Source organism: Pteropus alecto, unplaced genomic scaffold (assembly GCF_000325575.1).
Source record: "Pteropus alecto unplaced genomic scaffold, ASM32557v1 scaffold71, whole genome shotgun sequence".
In the NCBI taxonomy this organism is placed as follows: domain Eukaryota; kingdom Metazoa; phylum Chordata; class Mammalia; order Chiroptera; family Pteropodidae; genus Pteropus; species Pteropus alecto.
Genome location: NW_006433024.1, coordinates 6304294 through 6328582, shown reverse-complemented (window position 1 = coordinate 6328582; position 24289 = coordinate 6304294). Strand labels below are relative to the sequence as shown.

The following is a 24289-nucleotide window of genomic DNA, read 5'->3' as shown; positions in this document are numbered from 1 at the left end:
GTGAGTCTGTTATAAAAAGTTTAAAAGCATGATCAGTGATCAGTTGTCAAGACACTCCATTGCTATACTATAAGTGTGCCAGAGTAGGAGTAACACTGATTCTGTGTGAACACTGGCCAAATGTCAGGCATTAGCCTTGCTGGATTATGAGAGACTGTGAGCAGGTAACATCATTGCTCTTCAGGTGTGTGAAAGCTGTGTAGCTGCAGGGATAAACCTGTAGGTAATGACGACAAACAGACAGGGGTTTATATATGCACTTGACTCATAGTGTTCAGAATATGGTACCTTCTGAGGTGATGATAATAGTTTACTCTGCTTATTCTACCTGATTATCTCTTCTTGTTTCTTCCTGCTCTGAAAAAATATGATCCTCCATTTGATACCAACCAAATAGGATTAATCGTTCCTAAAAGGGAAGGCTGTACTAGACTTTTTGAGCAGCTTTACTCAGTCTATGCCAATGAAACTAAGGATCCTGAGTTAAAACATGTTTGGTGTCTAGCATTTCACTGTATAAATATTTCAGTTATAAGTGGACATTTCATTGCAGGTATTTTGATAATTGCTTCCATATTCCACATCCACTGCTTCTAAAAGCAAGAGGCCAGGTCTTTACTAGCCCTATGAAGACTTGAAAAAGCAGCGCTTGGTCTCCAGCTTACGTTCATCACTAACAAAGGCAAGTCATGCATTAAGCTGTCAGCTGCCTGAAAAACTCAAGGCGCAGTTCAAATGTACCTTTTTGTTGAAGACCTTTCCATCCATTCAGACCAACGCTAACTCCCTACTCATGCAACTGATGATGCTCATGATCATGAAGGTGATGGAAATAGCTGACACAGCGACAGATTCAAATGCAGACCTGTTTTCAATCTCCATTACCATACCTATAATGTGGAATAAAAATATTTTTATTTCTTTTTTGTTACTCAATATGAACTCTGTAAAGATGGGGTTAATGCCTTATTCATTTTCAAATGCCCTGTCTCAAAACAGTGCCTAGCACAAAGTAAGTGTTCGATAAATAAATTTCATATTATACATAGTTGAATAAATATATGAATAAAGTGTCATCTGAGTCCCAATAAGAAACATGAGGTTTTTCCACTTGGACTGGGTATGTAAATGAGTTTAAAATTCCTATATAGGGAAAATGGTATCTCCTGGTCTCTGCTCATTGACCCAGATATGGCCTTTCGACTTCTCATCAATCTTCTTGTTACCTGATATCTCTTAGTAAACAGGCTTTTAGAGAGGGGAAATTGCAAAGGGGCTATAGTAAATGAGTAAAAAGTGAAGGAGGATAATATTATGATACTAAATGCTAAAGAATTGGTGAGTATCACTTGTTAAAGAGGAGAAAAAAAATCAATTTTAAATTAACAGTGCAAAAAAGAGGACAAGGTTTAGGATTTCTTTCACTGGTCCCAAGGCTCTTTCCTTTCTATTGTCTTATTTTTGCTAAAACAGAAATAATCTTCTCTGTGAAACAGACGATTTCACAAAGAGCTATAATAAAGAACGCAGCTGAGCCTAAGAATAGGAAAATACAAAAAAAAAAAGAAGAAGGCAGCATGGGAGTTGGGAGATTGAGGTTCTCATCTTGACTCTGTCCATTTGTAGCTGGTGATCTCAGGGTTTTACATTCACTTCCTAAGCCTCAGTTTCTTCATTTGTAATACGGGGCTAGATTTCCATCTAATAAAGTTGTTATGAGGACTAAATGAGATACTAACCATGAAAAATACCTTTTAAATGATAAAATTCTATAAATGTGAGATAATTTTTTTTCCCTCAGAAAACATGATGACAACTAGGGCAGGCAACATTTTTATAAAGAGCATATATAACTTTAAAAGTCAGAAAAAATAAGGTTTATACCTATCTACACTTATGCACCTAAGTACAAAACCAGTCCACAAGCTCAGGAGCACAAGAATGCACCTTTTCTATAACTGAACTTAATTCAACTTTGTGGCAGGAAACTTAATTTGGGTCAATTCAAGGCAAATCAATCAGTTCAGTGGTTGTGTCTGTGTTTCTGAGAGAGTTATGGGATGTCACAGTATCAGATGTAGTACCTGGTCTTCAGTCCATCACCTGCCCTTACTGGCGTCCATCCATAAGACATGTGTCTCCCATCATCATGCTCCACCTGGCTTCACTGGGGAGACTGCCTACTGGAATCTCTTTACTAGAAAAGCCTTACTGACAAACATACATCCTTATTGCTTTGGATGATGGAGACTGCATGGGGACATATTCCATTGTTCAGAGGCTGGTCCTGAAATTTATGTTATCTAGAAGAAAATGAGGACACCATTTAAAACAAGCCCTGGAGAGCTTTGACTTTCTCCTGGTTGACTCGGGGCCCCTGATTCTAGGCCATGATTTCCTCTTTTAAACCATCACATAATGTGTGTGCTACCACTTGAGAGAAGCCAGTCCTCGAAGTCAAGGAAGTGGTTATCCATAAATACATAGCAGTTTTTTTTTCCTCTCGTCTTTTATTTAAACACCAACTACAACTTGAGTTTCTTTGGAATAATATTCATATTATTCATTTGAGTAGTCTTCAATCCTTTGTAGCATATAGTGGGATATGAACATGCAAACAAATGTGTAAATGAATTTGTGTTCTGAGTGTAATCTAAATTCTTACAATTGAATGCAGCACAATAAACCAATTAAATTCAATAAACTTTTACTGCGTATGTTCATAGTGACAAGTCCTGTACTAGTTTCCAGATCTATACAACAGAATAAAAGACACGAATGGTCTCATAGTGTAGTGTAGAAGTATAGAGTCTAGTGTCTTTTCTGGGCAGGAATGGAGCATAGGGTATATAGTATGTGAGAATGAAAAGGAAGAGATTTAAAGCTACCATTTACTGAGGACTAATGAAGTACTAAGCACTGATCATTTAATCCTCACATCTCTTTATGGAAGATACCAGCACGCTGCTTCCTGGAGTCCCCCCAAAAGAGATCAAAGAAAACTCTACATGTCAAAAAGCTAAACACAGCTTTTAGTACCTCCCGATTAAAGATGTTTCTAATACAATCTATTCCCTTCAAAAATGAGGTGGAGAATAGGAGGAGGGGTGTGGTTTGGGCAATGTATTTTTATTTTTTCATTTTAGCTTAGACTAAAAAATTGGTATCTCATTGCCAAATCAAAGACATATTCATTACTTAGCATTGTTTGAAATAATATCTACAATGTTCAAAGTTTCAGTTAAAATCATAAAATTTTTTCAAGCTCAGAATCAAAATAAAAATACAAATATAAACTGCATTTTATGCTGTTAATATTTCACTGTGTGCTCACTGGTGCATTTCTCTTGCTCTCTCTCTCTCTCTTCTCTCTCCCTCTCTCCTTATCTGTTAAATGAGGAAATTAAACTAGTGTCTTAAATTATCTCTAAGTTTCTTTGACCTGATTGAATATAACTATTAATGTTGTGCTTGTAAATAGTAGGTGGTGATGAAGATTTCTGATTCCTGCAGTTGTGTGTTGTAACGATAATGGGTAGTTATTAGGCATTGTCTCTCAAAGGGGTAATCTGTTTGGGACATGAACAAGTATGTAGTGGCAGCCCTTCCTTGTGGAGGAGTTACCAGTGTGTGCATTTACAGCCAAGTCTTGAAAATAATAGCTGCTCCCATGTGTTGAATGACAGCCTTATGCCAGGCGTGTCACAAACTTTACCTCATGTAATCATTAAGACTCGGAGAAAACTGTCTCAGATGATGAAACAAATGTCTGGAAAAGTCAAATGACTTGCCCAAGGTAACAGAGTTAGTAATTCACAGCCATTCACACTGATAAGTCACACTCATAAGAACATTCAAAAGAGGTTGTCTTGATTTTGGACCTCCAGCCTCCAAAATTGTAAAAGAATACATTTCTGTTATTTGAAGCCACCCAGTTTTTGGTAATGTTACCAAATACCAAAGCAGCCATAGGAAATGAGGATACTCACTTTAATCAAAATTAGTGCAAGTCTGAGAGCCTAGGCCTGGACTGGTAAAGAGTATGGCTGGGATTTATTTCAAAAGGACAAGGCTTAGTGAGGACCCCTTGGCAATGGCCTACTTTCTGGGTGAACTGAGCAGATTGGAGACTGTAATTTTTCCTATCTGTGTCTTAAATATAGAAAAGTCTTTTGTTTTTCTTTAACACCTTGTCTTCTACTTTACTTCCCCTCTCCCCAACCCTCACTCTCTCTCAGCATGTTGAGAGCAACATTTCCCTGCGTAAAGGTTCTGACTCACTCTTTTTCAATAACACCCTCTTCCTTGATAAATCAATACCCTGACCAAAGTGATGGTACATTTAAGTCATTAAGCAAAGTGGCTACGGCGGGAAAAATGTGATGCAGCTTTGTCGCCAAGGTATTTTTGCTTTTGGTCTTATTTACCTGGATAATGTAGTAAAGTACAGCTTCTAAACACTGACTTAGAAGAAAACTGGTTATACAGAGCTGTGAGAGGTTTGAGCAAGGAAACTGAGAAAAAGCAGGGAATGAGCTCTCACAGAAAGGCAGGGATTGTCTTGGGCAAGTCACATCCCTTCTCTGAACTTCCGTAGTCTCAGGGTGAGGGGTAGAATAGATGTTTTGTTTCTGAATCTGTACTCTAGAGTTCTGTGACTCTGTTATCTTTTAAAAAATAGCAACATCCAGAATAATTTGTAAAATCTTCAACCCTCAGGTTTGCTCCTTTTGGGGGACTTTTTCACTAAGGACATAACTATCTTTGTAAATTTTATGTCACATTATAGACATTCACTTACCATGTCTGCCTTCCAGAGATGCAGAGAAGCTACAAATGGCACTGTCACCAATAAACGAGCACAGAGAGCTTCAGGTAGCAATGATTCAAGGACTACTGCTGGGAAAATTTGAATGCAGATTTTAATATTCTGTCCTTTAAACTAACTCTCTCTCTTTCTCTCTCTCTCTCTGTATGTGTGTGTGTGTTTCTTTGTCTCTCTCTCTCTTTCTTACACATTTTCTCAGTAAAATACGTTTTATTAAATTTTTTGAAAAAAATTAAAATGCAGATAAATAAAAAAATCAAAATGCAGATAAATAAAAAAATCAGAATCATGCATAATTTCACCACTGAAAAATAAATACTATTAGCAGTTTTGTATTTGCTTTTGGATGCATCTCCATGCACTTCCGTTTGTGCATGCGCGCGTTTGTGTGTGTGTGTGTGTGCATGTGTGTGCGTGTGTGTGTATGTGAAAATATAATTTAAAAATCAAATTTACAATGAAATATAAAAATTTTTATGAACTTTTGTAAACTCTCAAAAGGTTTTAAGGGGCACAACTTTCTAGTTAAAATATATTCAGAAAATCAATAATATATTTTTGGTCTTATTTTAATCAGTACCAAGAGCCCCAGATTTATGAGGTCTCTGAGAAAAGCAATTTATTGGGCTGATCTTCTATAGGGAGACCAGATGGCCATCTTTGGGCAGGCCATGCGTGGTTTGAGGTAACCAAAATAGTGGACAAAAACCCCCATGCTCTGCTACAAAACCAAGAACCACCTGAAGGTTTTAGTTCCATCACTGGTTGGGCATTTATTGAACATCAACTACATGTACAATCTCATAGCCGATACTGGAAAAAAAGTATAATAAATTTATTCTCTTCTGAATAAACTTAAGGTGTAAGTTTAAAGGAAATTAAGTTCTAGAACTCACTTTTTTTCCAACTAAAATCTTAGGCTAAAATTAATATATAAAATAGATCAAAACAGACTGTTCCGGAGGATGCAGAGGTGGAGGCCTGGAGATCCATCCACAAGGTTTTCCTAGGGAGCCCCTAAGGACTCCACAAACTACAGTATGAAAACCAATAGTTCCAAAAGATGCATGGAAACATAAATGGGTAAAATTGTGTGACTGTGAGTGTGGTTGGCTGTGGTGACGAAACCACAGTTAATATGCTCCCTCTGTGGGCTGGGTACTCTTACTGGGGCTTTAACTCTATCAATCAATCTGGCTATGTAGGTATAAGCATTCTTATTTGATGGCTAAGGAACCTGAGGTTTGGAAAGAAAATGATTTCTATTTGGCAGGCCTGAGATTCAGACACAAGTCTAGCTAACTCCCACGTCTATGACAATTTATACACTTAAATAGATGGAAGAGTTGACTACTACGACTACTACACAGACACACATACACGCACAGGCATAGGCACAGGCACAGGCACAGGACATACATGATTGACTGTGAAATGAGAGGTAATGGCCAAATCTGGTATATCTTCACCAGCTTTGCCAGTGGAATGGGAAGCAGTAGAATGAGAGCTAGAAGTCTGGGCAGAATATAAATATTCTGGGTGTGGCCATTGGAACATGACATAAAAGAGGATGCATCTTCCAGGTAGGATATGGTGAACAAAGACTGATATGTGCTGATATCTATACTATGTGTGAGGAACTATGAGGATGAAAACCACATTGTTTAGGAAAATTACCTGGAGGAGGAAGGACTTGATTCAGAGTTAAAAACAATGCTTGTTTTAACTCAGAGGATCTCCCTTTCAAATAATTATTAATTACTGTATCATTTTAACATATATCCACAAATCCTTTGCTAACTCTTCCCTCTAGATGGTAGAGCTTAATTCTGCATTCCCCAAAAGTTGCATGAAATAGTAAGTTAAATAGTACCATAATAGGGCCCTGAATTGGGCTTTTCTGACAATTAAAACAAAAGAGAAATATATTGGATTTCATTGCTGCCTAATGAATGAAAACCAAATGATTCATTTGCAGAAGCAAAAATAAATAAATATATATTTTTTTCCTGTTTCTACATTTAAGATAGGAACGATCATGTAGGCCTTTGATTAGCTCATCAGTGACCAAACAAGAAACTGTAAAACACAAAGGAGCCGTCCAAAGAGATGATCCTTGTATAGCTCTTTATAAAAAGGTTTCATATTTACAATCAAATTTTAACTCAATGAAGATATTCTTGCAAGGTCAAAGAGAATGCAAGCTGATTCGTTTATTTTATGACTATCGAAATTGATTCTGAGAAAACTGCCTTGAAGAATCGAAAAGAATAAATAGTTAAGCACCACTTTTATCACACCTATCTCTAACTAAAAATGTTTCAGTGATTTTCATGATCTATTTAGGTTAGGTTTAAAACTAAATATTCTTTAGTAAAAGAGCTATACCTCAGAGACTCATTAGAGAATTCTATCATAAACTATTCGTACTTAAGCATTTGCTAAAGATTTGTATATTACTGACTTTGGCTGTTGGCGAGTATCTAGCAGATTTGTGAAGGAGGGCATGGAAGGAGGATGGTTGGATGGGACCAGGAAAGGCCAGCATGCCAGAGGGATAAGTTGGGATTCTATTGGGATTTTCTCAGCACCAGGAGATATGGAAAAAATAACGACAGAAATAAAAAGAATGACAAATATTATATAAATCCTTTTATGTATTAAAAAAATATTTATTGAATACTTACCACCGTTCTAGTTTCTTGGGATGCATCAACAAACAAAACACATACACAAGCACAACAGTCTACCCTTACAATACTCATATTCCAGTAGAGAGAGACAGACAGTAAACAAATGGATGAATAAGTAAGTTTTATAGTGTACAGTGTATAGACGATAATTGTTACGAAGAAGGAAAAAAATTGAGGAGGATAAGGGAGATCAGAAACGGAGGAGCGCGTGCTGCACTTTTAAATGAGTGGTCAGGGAGGTCTTGCTACAAAAGTGAAATCTGAGCAATGCTTAAAGGAGATGAGGCAGTTCATCGTGTAGATATTCGAGAGAAGCCCCTTATGGTTCAGAGGGAAGGGACAGAGCTGGGGCAGAGCCAGGAGTCCAGTGAGCTGGAGAAAGGAGTAGGAGGTGAAATCAGGGAGGTGATGTGGGGTCTCACAGGTCACTGTAGGAGTTTCGGCTTTTATTCTGAGGCTAACCAGGAGCCACAGGAAAGTCTTGAGTAGAGGGGTGACTCAACCTGACTTAGGTTTTAAAAGGAATTCTCTGATTGGGGCAAGGATAGAAGCAGGAAGCTCAGTTTATGAAAGAAGACCCACTGAGCCATGGAATTCAACAGAATCAATTACCAAGGACTGCTTTGTAAGTGAACTCAATGGAGCTGGCCAAAGAAGCTTGTCACAGCATCAAGCTGATGAGAGGAAGGCTCTTTCCTAGTTTTCCTAGTTGTGTGTTTCTTAGGTGGGTAAATTGAACTAGGGAGCAATTCCTGGGTGTCCTGGTGACCATGGAGATGGCTGCCTTTGCTGCCGACCCAGGCCTCAGTCCTGTGACCGTATATATATGGCTGCCATATTTTCACTTTCTTTCAAGACATGAGAGTCTTTAAAATCTCTTCTGCGGCTTTTTCTCAGAGCAGAAATATCTCCAGTAGCCTCCTTCATCTGACCTTGGGGCTGGGGAAACGGAACAGTAAGACATTAATCTGGCCGAATTCAGTCTGTTTCATGGATTCTCTTAAAGTGATTCCCAACGCTGTCATTCCGGGCAGAGGCATGTCGACTAACAATGAAAGAGGGGTTAAAGAGGCTCAAACTAGCTCATCCCCAGACAGGCTTTTAGAGCAACACTGCCCAATAGAAATATAATTCCAGCCACATATGTAAGTAACTTTAAGTAGTCTGGTAGCCATGTTTTAAAATGCAAAAAGAAACAGGCAAAATTAATCTCAATAACATATTTTATTCAATTTAATAAATCTAAAATATTATGTCAAAAGCTAATCAATTTAAAAATTATTAAAGAGGTATTTTAAATTCTTTTTCATACTAAGTCTTCAAAATCTAAGGTGTATTTTACACTTCCAACACATCTCAGTTTAGACCAGCGACATTTCAAGTGCTCAGAAGCCACATATGGCTGGCTAGTGGCTACTGTAATGGATAGCATAGCTCTAGAGCTACATATCCCAATATGCCCGTATTTCTCCGATCAGCTAACTTTGTACACAACTGTTTTGTGCATCAAGCACTAATGATCTGTAGAACTTAGAGTACAAAATTGGAATTTGGTCTTACATGACAGAAGGTGGAAATATCATGATCATATCCCTTCCTCAACTGCAATTTATCTTCTATTGTCCACACTGAGAACATATATATATCAGAATGGGCCTTGTAAACAGAAAAGTGTTTAGCCCAAGCTGATTACTATTACAACTGCTGGCTCTATCTTTGACGCCACTAGAAGAGCAAAAAGTCCTCTCCGTGATAAGGGTGATGGGCTCACTCCAGGGGTTTAGCCTCAGAAAAGTGTGAAACTCTAACAAGGGCAAACAGATCTTTATTCGAACCAGGTTTTCTCTAGTTGCTACTGTCAAGGTAATTTACGGCTAATGTTTGGTGTGTTATTCACCGAGGCAATTTATTTCCAGGCCCCGTGTAGGCTCTCTATATTGCCTGTTGATGATTGCTGGTTCTGGTCAGGGAAGTGTCTCCAGAGAACACAGTCAACAGGGCCAAAACTCAGGCTTTGGCAGATGTTTGAGCTAGGCGAGTTGCAGCCCAAGATGAAAGAAAGGAAGCTGGGAGGGTCTCTGCATGGCTTATAGAATTCCTGTTACTGCCTCCTAAAGTCAAATTCAGGCTGTTGGCTAAATCTAGGAATAAAGTGCTAAAATTGCCAAACAGGCCAAATTAATAACAAGGATATTAAAGCCAGTAGAGACAAGAATTAAGAAAACATACAGGTATTTGACTAGACTATAAGCATTTTGAGGATTGAGTCTACTTTGATGCATACCATCCCTTTGTGGAGTGAATGAGTGATATAAGTAATACATTTTATTACTTTTTGGCCCAAGACAACAATCAGTTTAAGCCTCTGTGCCTTTCACAAAGCCAAGTTATAGAATTCTGAAGATTGTATAATTGGGCCAGATGACTTTTAAAGTCCTTATGAGACCCTATAATTCTGTAATTTGACAGGAAATGTGCTAATGAGTATCAAACACCATTAGGCCTGAAAAATGAAAGCTCTAATTGCATTTTAGGGTAGCTACTACAAACAATACTTGTCAATTTTTTTCTTAGGCCCAAATTAGTGTAAATATGAGACTTTACTGAGTAAGGAGGGGTTTTCTTGTGTTTATTGCTGATGGATAAAGCACTGGATGAGAAAGAAGCCCATGATATCAGGCACTGGCCCCGAATCTTTGTGTCCTAGGCAATCCTTAGACTTTTGTGGGCCCTCGTATTCATAACTGGACCGGATGATCTGCCAAATACTATGGGCTCTGACTTTTTATATGAGCTAAAGTGAAGAAGCTGCCCAGAGGCACATCATTGCCCAAGGGCTATGACAAACACATTTAGGTCTCATAATTCCCCAAGCATTATATGGGATTCTTTGTTCTCTCCAGATTCTTTAGGCCCAATGTAAATAAGCAGAAGAATGATTCATATTTGTAGTAGTGAATGTCATCAAAGTCCAGGACATTCTGAGAAGCTCAAGAGAGAAACCATCAGTTTGAAAAGTGAGCAGTTGACAGGCTCAAGGGCAGACTGTCCCAAAGGTGGGCAGGGAGATAATTTTCCTCTAAGCTATCTCTCCCCACCCAATTCAGCTTACTACTAGAGTAATTGCCCTAAAACCAAAGCCAGATCTAGTCATTCCCTAATTCACAAACCCTAGACGGCTCCTTAACACCTGCAGAAGAAAAACACCTTTATGAGGGATCTCAGACTGTTGCCATCTGACCCCAAGCCATCATTCCAAAATCATATCATGTTACATCCCTCCTGTGCACTATGGGTGATACCCCAGCCCACTGGACCGCTCAAAATTCTTTGAATTCTATGTGCGTTTGTCCCACTACAGCTGTGTTTTGTGCTACAAAGCCCTCCCTTGCCTTTCTGGTCTACTCAAATCTTTCGCATTCTTCTATGGCCTACTCACATCTCTCTCTTTTGGTGCCTACAGCCCACTAAGCACTCCTGTCTCCCATAATAGACTACTTACATCTTCTCCTTGCTTTAATTTAATTCTGCTTTCGATTAGAATTTGTTATCTAAGTGTCTGTTCCTCCCTCCTCTGCAGTTTTATTTCTGATGACATGGATCATGTCTTATTAATATTGTTTTTCCCACATCTCCTGGTACAGTCATGTGCCCCTTAACAATGGGGAAATATTCTGAGAAATGCATCAGAAGGCAATTTCATCATTATGTGAACATCATAGAGTGCACTTACACAAGCCTAGATGGCATAGCCAACACACACTTAGGCTTATTTGATATGGTCTATTGCTCCCAGGCTACAAATCCATATAGCATGTTACTGTACTAAGCACTGTAGAAAATTATATCACAGCGGTAAATATTTATATATCTAAATATAGAAAAGGCACAGTAAAAATAACATATAAAAAATGGTATCTATACAGGGCACTTACCATGACAGGAACTTGCAGGACCAGGAATTGGTCTGGGAGAGTCAGTGAGCGGTGAGTGAATGTGAAGACCTAGGACATTACTGTGCACTGCTGTAGACTTTATAAACACCAGCCCACAGCCTTAACCTTATTTCTTTCCGACAGTCAGAAATAGAACATCAAAGTTGTCAGTGCTCCCTGAACTGGGATCTGGGCTAAACTGATTGGACATATTGAGCAGAAACTGGCTGGGTGAGGCGTAGGTCACCACAATAGTGACTGTCAGAAAAGAGTGAAAGGTGACCTCAGGATATGTAGGAATAAGAAATCAAGATGGAGAGAAAAAGGAATATAGAGGATTGCCATGGCAATGTGGTTTTGGCTATTGCATGTTGCAGCAGTGGTCGGGTTAAGGAATTTTGTTGTCTTCATTAAAAAAGATGATGTTTAACATGGAGAGGCTGTAGAACTAAGGACTCAATATTTTGACTTTGGAAATTTGTTTTTGGTTCTATTGTCTCCTTAGCACTTAGCACTTTCTAACATACCTTGCAATTTTTTCATATTTTTGTCTTGTGTTTGGATGTTGGCTGGGAAGAGACTAGAATATAAGCTCCATGTGGCAAAGATTAGTGTTTACATATCCAAGTACACATGTTTTTTCACCGCTGTATCTCCTGTGCCCTAGTACATAATAGGCACTCGATAAATATTTGTTGAAGGAATAAAAATCATAAGCCCCAGCACCATGGTCCTGCTATATCAGCCCCTGGAGGGTTCTATGATGTAGAAAGTCAGGTCTTGGTTATAGCTGCTGACTCCATATTCTGATGAACACAAAGATTAGGAGCTTCGGCTTTGGACTCCAAACAATTCAATTTAGTCTTTTTACTCCCCTGCTTCTCATCTCAATGAAAATATTTTTTCATTTTCCTTACCAGCCAACAAGACACAACTTGATCTGTCCTCTGACTTTGTCCCCTACTTCCTCACATACTATTCTCCCCATGTTTGTTTCCTCACTAGGGCTTTTCACCTGCTCTACCTGCCTGAGACACTTCCCCCCACCCTTGGCGCTACTCCCAGCCCCAGGTCCTTACAGAACTGCCTCCTTGTCATCAGTTCACTGTCCACCACCTCAGACGATTCTTCCTAGGACACCCAAACTAAACAGAGCCTTGCTATAGCTGCCCCAGGATCGCTCTATCCCTTCACCCTGCTTTGCATTCTTGATAGTGCTTAACAATGAACTTCCGATTCTTTGTCTCCCAGTATTGTCTGCCTAAATTGGGAATTGGGTGTTTTACTTATCAGCTCCCAACCTTTGTTGGTTGAAATTTGCCTCTACAGGTGTTAATTTCTTGTCTAATTATGAGTTGCCTATGGGCCATCGAATCTCTGGGGACAGAAAATAAAGATGCTAGGTGCTCATTTGAGGTGATGTACTATCAGTGCCAAGTGATAGAAACCCTCAGGGAGCAGCTCAACTCAGAGGTATGGCTGAGGGGCCTGAGGGGGCACCAGAGGCTTCCTACACACTTCAATTTTCCACCCTACCTGCTACAGATGTGCAAGCTTTATGAGAAAAGGAACCCTGTCTCTACTGCTCTATTCTTAGTGCATAGAGTAGTGCCTGGCCTTACTTTGGTACTCAGCAAATGTTAGCTGAATGAACTAATTAAATTCTTTAGCCTTTCTTTGTCTCTTTTTTCTCAACTATAAAAGGGCAATAATAATCCAATTGATTGTGCGTGGTTGCTGTGAGGGATAAGTCAAATAAAACATGGAAGATGCCTGGCACAGAAAAAGACCACAATAACTTATAAGCTATTATGATTCAGCTGTGTGACTTTGATGTAGGGAAGATCACTTAATTCTTCTAGGCTTCGATTTTTAAGTAATCATAATTGTACATTTTTCCAAGTTTGAATAAGAGCAAACTGTGATAATATATAAGGATGACAGTATTATATAGATATACATTGTTATTATCACTCATCATCATCCTTTCAAGTAGCAAGGGTTAGTTACAGCTGGAAAGGCAGGCAAAATTCTTGTTCTCATAAGGCTTCTAGTCTAACAAGGGAGACAGACGATAAACAGAATAGATATATAAGGAAGTTGGCCCTGAATTTTTGTGTCCTAAAAGCAATCACTTGACCTCTGTGGTCCCCAGTATTCATAACTGGACTAGACAATCTGTCAAATCCTATGGACTCTGAATTTTCTTATGTAAGCTTAAGTGGAGAAGCTGCCTAGAAAATGATATTTGCACAAATTCCTGACAGAGAGGAAGGAACAAGCTGAGTATTCTTGTCAAATTACATTGTTTTGTTTACCAATCAGGATATGCTAAGAGATGCTGTGGCAGCAAACATCAAAGGTTTATTTCTTGTTCATTCTACTTTGTCAGGCAGCTGTTTGATGTTGTCCTCACTCACGGTCAAGGGCTCTACCGCTTAGAATGTCTTAAGTAACAGAGGCTGAGAATAGAGAGCGTTGGAGAGTCACACATTGGCAATTAAGAGCTCCAGCCTGAAAGTGACGCACATCACTTCCACCTACGTCTATTGACCAGTCATGTGACCGTGCCCAACTGCAAGAAGGCAGGGAAGTATAATCCTCCTGTGCACTTGAAAGGAAAGAAAAACTGGATGCAGATGAATAATGGAAATGTCTACTACATTTAATAATCTCCTTTTTCCACGTACTAAGATCACAAAAATATACGTACATCAGCATTTATAAAATATTTTCTTATGGGAAATTTCAAACACACAGAAAACAGGGCAGTCTAATGAACCCTCATGTATCCATCCCCCAACAACACACCACTATTTCTAACCACTGAAAAAATTTTTATTGTACAAATGAGCTTCATTTATTTATCCAATCTCTTTTGTTGGATGTTTGGGTATTGCCAAATTTTGCTACTATAAATCATACTTCAGTGAACACCCTTACTAAAAAGTTGTCACTTATTTGATTATTTCCATATGATAAAACCCTTTGGCCCTTTTAATGGCAACTTCCAAACCCACTTTCCTCCCTACCACCTGACTTCCTGGGTCACTGCTCATCCCCAAAGCAGTACAGAATCCCAGAATAAAGGAAAAACAGGGCAGTGGGAAAAAGGTCAAAGAGAAATGTTTTCCTATTTCAACCATACTCTTGACCTATATATATTTCAAGGAAAATATGATTAATACATAATTTATCAGCCTTAATTACAATATAATTTGTGATTTAAGAGTTTAGCATCTCTTAAAAGATTATTTAATATGAAAAAATTTTTAAAGCTGTATTTTCTGCAAAATCTTCCACTCTCTATTATAAATCTTATTAGAGAGAAACACTTGGAGTGAGAGCGAGCTTGCAGTTGATTTGAAAGACATAACTCTTTGTTTCAGACACAAACTGTGTGATTTCAGTCAAGTTATTTAGCCTCTCTGAGCCTCTATTTTTTTTTTTTCCATTTGTAAAGTGGTGACTCTAACTCACAGGTTTATTGTAACATGTAGATAACACGATGTTTGTGAAAACATCTATTACTGGGCCTGGCAATTGGTAGATGCACAATAAAAACCTCTTTTCCTTTTTTATTTATTCTTTATCTTTTAGTTTCAGAATATACTCAAGGCATGAACGCTGCAGTGATTTTCAAAGACAGCATGTATGTTAAAGTTCTTAGCAAGTATGTGTCTTCTTGAGGACACGTTCAGCAATCAATAAAACTATTTCGAAATTAGTGTTTTTCCATGACACCAAAACCAAATTTTGGAAAATTCTTTCAGGTAAGTCCTTTCTTTGGAAAATTCCCATTCCGTCATTTTCAGAAGCCAAGTGCTACTTACCCCAGGACCCAACACCTTTCAATTTGTTATTTTCAATGTTAATAAATGATTTCATTCATTTCCTGTTCTTCTCTGCTCACCAACCAGCCAGCAGCAGTCACATGCCAGGCTTAAAATAACTGTACTGGTAAACAACTGATTCACATTATTAGTAGGATATCTGTAATCGTGTTACATAGTCAACCCAGCTGGAAATGGGCAGACATGGCTCCCAGCATCCAGCTGTGTAATTTGGTGAATGCATTGATGAATAGATTTAGGAGAACTTGGAAAGAAAGGTGTCATAAAACTTGAAAGGGTGGGTTCAAAGTTAGTGAAAACAGAAGGCTGTCTCACTCTTGTCATGTTCTGCAGAATGCCTGGCACACACCAAGCACACAGTTGACATTAATAAGTACCTGAGTTGAGTGGACACCACTGGGGGGAGGGCAAGTGTTCTTCGTCTCCAAATTCAATTTTGCTCCAATCTTTGTTCAAGACTCTTCCTATGATTTTTGTCTTTTTCATCATTTAGGGTTTCTTTGCTCTCATGGTCAAAATCGTCTTATGTTTCTCAGGTCATATAGTGCAAAGGCTGCCCCCTCAAGAAAGCTCAGTACATATTGTTGAATGAACAAAAGATACAAGTCATTTTCTGCAAATTTCTGTGTCACTTTCTGCAAATGATACAAGAAACTAAACTTTGAATGTTTTGAGAAAGAGAAAGAAAGAAGGGGGTGGGGAAAGAAAGAATGCATGCCTTTGTCCACAGATACTGATATGTACAACTTTAAAGTGTTCCCTACAAGGTGGGACACCAGATCACACTGTGGTGCAGTAAGACTAATACTCATTATTCATGGCTTTCTGATGTTGAAATTTAATTAAGAAAATTCAAAGCAGCATTTGAATCTGGTTTCTCAACAGTGATTTTGATGACTTGAGTTGTGTTTTTTCATCCTTATTGCTTTCAGATATACATAAATCTTTTCCCCTCCCTCTCCATTTTTTTTCCATGCATGTGAAATAGGATACTTTTCAGTACTCTTGCTTTCTTTTGGAATCCAGACTTTTCGCTTCCTCCACATCTGCTATGAAACTGAGTATTGATTAATGTGACCCATAAACCTAACTGGTTCAATGAGGCCAATGACCAATTCCTATTCCTGGATTTTTATTCCTATTCCTATCATTTTTTCCAATCTCTCTCTTAACTGTGTTTTTTAAGTTTATGAAAAGATTAAAGGAAAATTATACCAGCAGTAAAGTTCTCAACCACATCTGAGGCTTACATTCCAAGCCTATGGACTAACATTAACCCAGACTGTCTCACTAACTTTAAGATAGAAATATTTCCGACCTTGCCACTTTGTCCCATAAAAATTACAGTGCAATATGAAAATATCCAAAACCTAAACATCCCCAGAAAGTACTTCCTATTTCTTTGAAAGTCTCATAAATATGACAAAGAATAGTTAGTGATAAAATAGGGCCATCACTCAGCGATTTCACAGGATAAAAAATTCACTTAAAGAGAAAAAATTGTAACCTTCAAGGGTCTGATATTCTGACTTAGAGTGGTGAAAAGGATGCTATACAAGATGCTTGCTATGAAGACTAGGAGAGTGCCTCAAATCATAAGATTACTTTTTCTCAAGCAGAGCAGGGATATACTTACAGTCCTTGTGTTACAAAAACTCAAAGGATGCTCTTTACATAGAATACAACGAAGCTATAATTCTCTGTAAAACATGAGCACCAGAATGTATTCATGCAAATGAACAGGGTCTTCCTCAAAGTATCCACCTCCATAGAAAGGCTCATTCCAAAAAGATTGCCTTGTTTAAAACTTTGAGATTACCTTAAAAGTCTGTGTCACATTTATTTTTCGGAATGTCCTTAATAGCTGCAAATAATCCTTTGATGGTGGATTTGACATTTGAAAATATTAAAAGCCTTTAGGTACCAAATCTCATGTAAATTATAGGGCATGTCTTTTTGTTGTTAATAAAAAAAGCAATTTGGGGATATTTAGATTAATTTTTCTATGTGATTGAAGTGATTCTGGAAGCTTTTCCTAAGATAATAGAAGAAAGTTAGGAGAAAAGAAAATAAAAAATAAACATGTGGCCTTCTAATGACATAATTTTGAGGGGAGCAAAGTGGATCTGATTATTTTATATTTTTTCCAAATCATGTTTTGTTAATATCTCATGCAAAATCTAATGTGAATATTTACATTGGTGCCCCAGTATCCTTAAGAATAAAACAAGAATATACTTTAAGGAGGATGTTTCTGAGAATGTGTACATTAGAAGATTGAGAGGTTCCTCTGGAAATTTCAAATAAAAATCTAAATAGAGAATTCTCTTGGCAAAACCTCTGTGTTGAGGGAAAGAATTTGATCCCCTGGCCCAACTCCATTATGAGTTTATCAATATTAAGTGTTCTATATTCAATATCACCATTTTGTAGAGGGATGGTGAGAGGAAGTCATCATGAGTTAACAGGATTCCTAAGAAAGCTGTGTTTCACACTTTACCTATTGATAAGAGATCAATGATTCTGCACAAGACTTCCAATTGCAGACAAAATAATTAATCAATCAACATATTTCTCTTGATCTTTTCATTTTAATAATAAATCCAAGGAGATGATAAGCCTGAACATGTTGGACTTCCCCCCAAACCAGGAAACCGCCCCTACCCTTAGGAGCGAAAAAAACAAACTCAGCAAATAAAATCACTCTTCGCACACAGAACGATTACTTCTACCCACTGAGAAGCCTCCCTGTTTCCTATTTGCTTCTATCGAAAGTAGAATCTGTTAGGGTAAGTGAGAGCCCAGAGGTAGGACAGATGGGGCACATGTGTCTGTCTGTCTAGTGTTGCTCTGCTATTGCAGGGGTGCTCACAGGATCATGGGAGGCAGTGTTGAGTGATCCCTTTTATGTCTAGACAGTTATTCATAATGAAATAGATGTCTGGCTCTTGAAACTAACTTCTGAGTCTGGAGATATTTTGATTTACAAAGACCCAAATAAGAATGGATGACATTGTCTTGGGTGAAGCCACAGAGACTAAGAGGAAAAATGAGCAGGGGATGGGAAGAGGGGAAAGAGATCTGTTGCTGAAAGTTAAAATGTCACCTAAGGCAGGATACTGACTATAATCAGAATCCTCTGTGTTAAATCACATTGACCTGGAAAGTATTCTTCAAGTTCAGCTACCCCAGACATCCAGATAACCTGCCTTAATAGTCTTAATGCCTCCAAATGATTGCAAGTTTTCTTAATGGCTTGTTTTCCTTTGGCATTCCTAGGACCCTCAATTTTAGCAGAAGCTAGAACAAGCCTCTGAGGATTCACATTACACAGTGTCCATGACCATTTTATGAATTTCATCATAAGCAAAGCCAGTTGGACAAAGAACGGCTTCTGCTTTGCCTCTCCCCTATCCCGTTTCCCTCCATCCCAATTTTTCAAACTGTGGAATGACATTCGAAAGGTTTTTCTCATGACTAACCTGCTTCTATCTGTTCATAAAAGTGCATCATCCATTGCTTGGCCAAATTAATGTCTCTGCTTTACCAAGAAAAGAAGGTGTGATAGACTAGAATATGTTAAAATAGAATAAGAAGAGATAAAAGTACTTTCTAAAAACTCCCTTCTTTTTTCTTTCTTTCTTTTTTCTTCCTTTTTAAGCTTTACTATCATCTGCCTGCCAGGTGGAACTTATTTGGATAATATAGCACAGATGTACCTTGTTGTACCCAATAGATGAATTCCTGAAAAGCTGCATTTGATAGATTTTTATAAATTGAATCACATTTTCCTGTAGGCTTGTATTAGAGTAACAGGAGCCATTATCCACATTTGACTGATCTTCAATTGGCAGAGACCTCTAACACTTGAGCTTCAAGTTTCTCAGCCAAATCTCTATGTCAAACAGTTAATGATCTGGAAATAATAAGCTCTTATGTGAGCTAGGAGAACACTATACTTAGAGAAAATTTGATTGTATCCCTCTGAAAGTAAAGAATCTTTAATGCATGATGGGAATTTTCACTCATGGAATCTTAGACTACCAGGAACATTAGAGATGATGCAATCCAAACCTCTCTTGCAGATGAGGAAACTGAGGCCTTGAGTGTTTATTCATCTGTGATAGCATGTGGCAATATAATATGAAACAAAGAATATCGATTTTGAGGTTGACAGCCTTGATTCAAATGTTTTCTTCTCAGCGTCTTAGCTGTTTTGCTTTAGGCAAGCATTCAGAACTTTCTGAGCCTAGTTTCCTCATCTTTAAGATAGAGATAGCCTTACCCATCTTGCAGGGTTGTAAAACTTCAACAAGGTAATGTGTATAAAATGATTACACAGTGCCTAGAATGCATTAAGAGTTTGATGAATATTTGTCTTCTTAATTTCCTCTTTCATTGGATTTTTTAAATGACATTTTTAAAAAATGTATTTCTTTTAAAATTGTAAAATACTTGTTACTGAAATCCAAAGAAAGTCAAAGGATATAGAATAAAAAGCATATGGTTCCTTTTCATCCTCCCACACCCCAAGCCCCTTTCCTCAAACCTCTTTCTTAAGGAAAACTCTGTTAACAATTTGGTTTCCTTTGGATCTTTCTAGAATTTTTTCTTCACTATGTTTTTAGGTGAAACACATCTGTACTAAAGTCCTTATGAGAAACTTCAAAAAGTCTTTGTATCAGCCCATTTCCATAAAAATGCTGTGTAACAAAACAACCACAAAATCTCAGTGGAATACAACCATTAGTTTTTATTTCTCATTCATATATCTGAGGGTCAGCTGGGTGGCTCTGCAGATGTCAGCTGGGTTTGCTGGGCGTGGCTCCACATGGAAAGTGCCAGTTTAGGTCTGGTCCATGGATAGGGTTTGGTTCTAGGTTCAGTTCAGTTCTACTGTGTTTGTCATTCTTCTGGGATCATCAGGGCTCGTGAGACATGTTCTTTTCACATCAGAGGTTAGAGGTTCCATGAGAGATGAGTGGAAACGTGTGATGTCTCTTGAGGACAAAGCTTGCAACAGGCTTACTGTTATTTTGGGCTGAATTCCACTGGCCAAAGCAAGTCATGTAGCCAAGCCTACCAAAAGTGGGGTAGGGAAGTAATTCCATCTCTAGGGAGAGGATCCGCCAAGTGTCACATGGCAAACAGCATGGCTAGAGGGCAGAGCAAACGACTGGGAAGGATAATGCAGTCCTCCATAGTCACAGCAAGAGCGAATCCACTTGAAAGCAGAACATGCCCCTTCCTCTCCCCACGGAAAGACTATAAATTCCTTGTGGGCAAGGACCATGATTGTTTTCTTCCTTGTTCTACTTCCAACATCAAATTTGGAGATTGTCAGAAAAAAGAAAAAACATATTCAGTAAATATTTGTTGAATGAATATTGAGAATCCTGGTCCAGGAAAGTCCGAGAAAACGGCCGCAGGAATATTAACCCAAAATGTTATTTGTGTGTATTTGTGAAGCTGTCTCTTTTCCTTCGGAGCTCCAAATGCATTTATCGAAATGTGAAGTTGGCAGCCAGGATTCAGAGCAGGCCAAAGGTTCTGGAGTTGGCCCTCCATCAGTCAGCTGTAATTTTTATGCAAGTGTAAACCTTTGCTTAATTGCTCTGGCCTGCTGATCTGAGAATGGCAAGCCCATCAGTAACATGGAAATATAGAATGCATCCACAGCTCGCCTTTAAATGTCAGCAGCGTGGCCGTGGTGGTGGCCTGAAAACTAGATACCGTTTCCAACCCAATTGTCTGTCATAATTTGTTGTTAACAGACAGAGATGGCAAAGGGGACATTTTGGGGTTACTTGAAGGACAACAAGCTAACTGAGGCTGTGGAAAGGACTTATTCCTGAGTGGGGAGGAGGGGAGGCTGGGCTGGAAAGCTCAGAGCTGGTGCCTTCCTCTGAGGAGCTGGGAGCTCATGAAACGGCCTTGACTGCCCTTCAGTTCCCTTCAGGTTTACCTCAGGGCCATTCACTTCTCTTTGTGTGTTATTTAACAGTTATCTTTCAGATAATCATAGTGTATTTATATAATTAGCCTAATTGTAGGTAATTGTGTGCCGGCACTGTGTAATTATGAAACCTAGCCTCCAACACTGTGGCACAGTCTGTGGGCAAGAGGCACGGTACATGCAAAGCAGCCACTTGATCTTTCTTCCCATTCAAGGATTTTTTTTTTTTTTTTCCTTTCAAGGTGCCAGAAAGGAAGAACAGCCTTCTTTGTAAATCCATTATCTTCAAAACAAGGCTCCTGACAAACACATTTTCAGAAAAGCAAGGGCTTTGTAAAGAGTCCTGTGTTTTGGCACTGGAAGTCTAAACCACGTGCAGCCGGAATGCTGTGTTGTCTCTGGAACTGGCAAAAATTTTCCTTCCTACACTGAGCAGCCTGAGGGTTAAATTGCAATCTTGTGGTTAATTCTTTCACAGTATCACTTAAGGTGATTTTGAACTGAGACCTTATATATGTTCTCCTTAACATAGGCTAATTAGCACAAGTCTGGGGGTGATGGAAAGGCCTCTTCTCTCCTAGAACATCTCTGCTATCAGCCTGACCACAAATGCCATTGTCCAGGCATCAGACAGGACACATAGGGACCACATGTTGAGCATTTTAAATCTGCCAGGCCAAGCTCTGTGCCGAACATCGACATACATTATCTTACTGAACTTGAACACTCTTTGTGAGGGTGGGTGTTATTGTTATCCCCATTTTACAGATGAGGCTCCAAAAGGCTAAGCAATTGCCTAAATACCACAGCCCATGAGCAGCTTCACAGAAATTTCAATTCACATTCTCTTGAGCCCAGAGCTTTTGCTCACACCACTTCTTTTGAGGAAGGGTCATCCATTAGTGCATATTTGCCTTTAATATTTAGTCACATGCTTACTTTCATTGTCTGCTTGAAGGGTGAGGTAGGGATTAAGTAAGTACGGGGGTGAGTAAGAGCACGGTAACAGCTACCTGAAAGAACATAAGGACACTGGTGACCACTGGGTGGAGGCCAGAGGAAAGAATGAGGATACTGCATTGAAGGGGGAGGTAATGAAGAATGCAGAAAATCAATTGAACCAGCAACCAGACTTGATCTTGTATATACAAGATCACAGATGTCACCAGAAAGTCAGCTTGGCTGGGACAGCACAATTTTGTCTATACGACTAACTCTCAGAAAAGTTCTGGCACTCCAAGAGATGCTTAACAGATATTAGTTGAATAAATGAAACTCTTGGGTAAATAGAAACTCATATGTCTCTGGGTTCCAAATGGTTATGAAAATGACTGATGCTGGCCAGATTAAGAACACACAAACATAGCACAAGTGACAAATACTAATAAAGAGAAGGCCTAGAATATGTGTGTGACTTCCCAAAGTCACAAACCTAGTGAGTAGAAGAATTATTAATAGCACCCAGGTCTCCTGACTTTTTGTCCAGTATTTTTTCCATCATCACTGCTACTCAAGCTCACAGGAGTGTATTTCTTGCATCCACAGTAACAGATTTGTTTAATTTAATCCATTATTCTCATTTTACAATGGAGAAACCAAGGCCCAGAGAAGGAAAGAGACTTGTCCAAGATTGTATAGCAGTAAATGACACAGCCAGGTTTCCTGGCTGTTAGCCTAGAGTTCTATCTATTAATCCACGTATGCCCAGGAAGTATCTTGGCTTTGTGGACAGCCAAAATACTGTGAGAGTTCAATAGGTTGTTCTCCTACTTGAAAATTGGGACACATTTTTAATTATAAGTGCAGAAGTAAAACACTGTTAAGACAAAAATGGGATGTAAGTTAAAGATTGTTCCCTCATACCATTGGAGAATATTAGATCTAGAAGAGCTTTCAGGGAGCAAAGAATCTGTCACCCTCACATTACAGAGGATGAAACTGAGGCCCAAAGGAATTAATGAGGAATAATTTTTTGTTATTTCCATTATGGTATGTACTGTCTCTCCAGTGTTATTCAGAAGCCATGGAAGGTGAGACAAAGAACAGACGCCTAATAGACCAAAATAAATTCTCATCCCCTGCAATTAGCAATTCTTTCTCACTCACCAATGCCACTTTCCTCTGGAGCATTTAGGGAAGATAATCACCAGCATAAATGGAATGAGGGACATGGAGTAGATGATTCCTAGATATTTTTATTCCTGTGTGAAGGAGCAAAGAACTTGTCCTCGTAGGGGATGCTTTTCAATGTTTAAGAGAAGGAAATCATTCCAGGAGGGCAGAGCCTTGAGCTAACCTTGGAGAAAAAAATTACAGAAGGAGGCAAATGAGTGGCAGATGCTCTTGTAAGACCTTTTGCATCGTATAATGGGCAACAGGGAGTTTTTGGTTTTTGTTTTATATTTATGCCTACAGCACCTGGTCTTCCTAGGTGGTCTCCCATCCAAGTACTAACCAGGCCCAACCCTGTTTAGCTTCCAAGATCAGACATCCGGCTTGTTCAGGGTGACATGGCTATAGACCATGGACCATGGCTCCACCTAGGGCACGAACCCAGGACCTTCTGTGTGTAAAGCAGACGTACTAACGGCTATGGAACCATATCCAATGGGGAGTTTCCAATGAGACCTGGACCAGAAACTCAGGACCCCAGAGGGCCAGCAGGTACACGAAAGAAAGAAATGGAGTGTTTGTCTCATCTCATTGTGAGAGCCAGTGATTTTCGCAGTATCAGTATTTTTTTTTTCAAGAGATGCTATAGACACCTGATTGTTTTAAATTAGGAACAAATTACATTTTTTAAAAGTGCAGTGTAGAGTGAAAAACAAAAATGAAATCCCGTATCTGAGGTCAGAGTTGGCTGCTGGCTTACAGGTTAGAATCTCGGTATTAGAGCTGAGCTGAGCTGACCAATCAGGGCAGAGGTTGTATCCTTGGTGGCTAAGATAGGGCAAAAGTGTAAGATGTGTGGGAGGTTCATTTGGAGCCTCTGTAGGCAGTCTAAAAGATCTGATTCTTCTTTC

General features: G+C 38.8%; 1 pseudogene; it reads right to left on the bottom strand.

Moving 5' to 3' along the window:
• Positions 1 to 23672: 23672 nt before the first annotated feature.
• Positions 23673 to 23788, bottom strand: LOC112476693 (annotated as a pseudogene).
• Between the last annotated feature and the right edge of the window lie 501 nt (positions 23789 to 24289).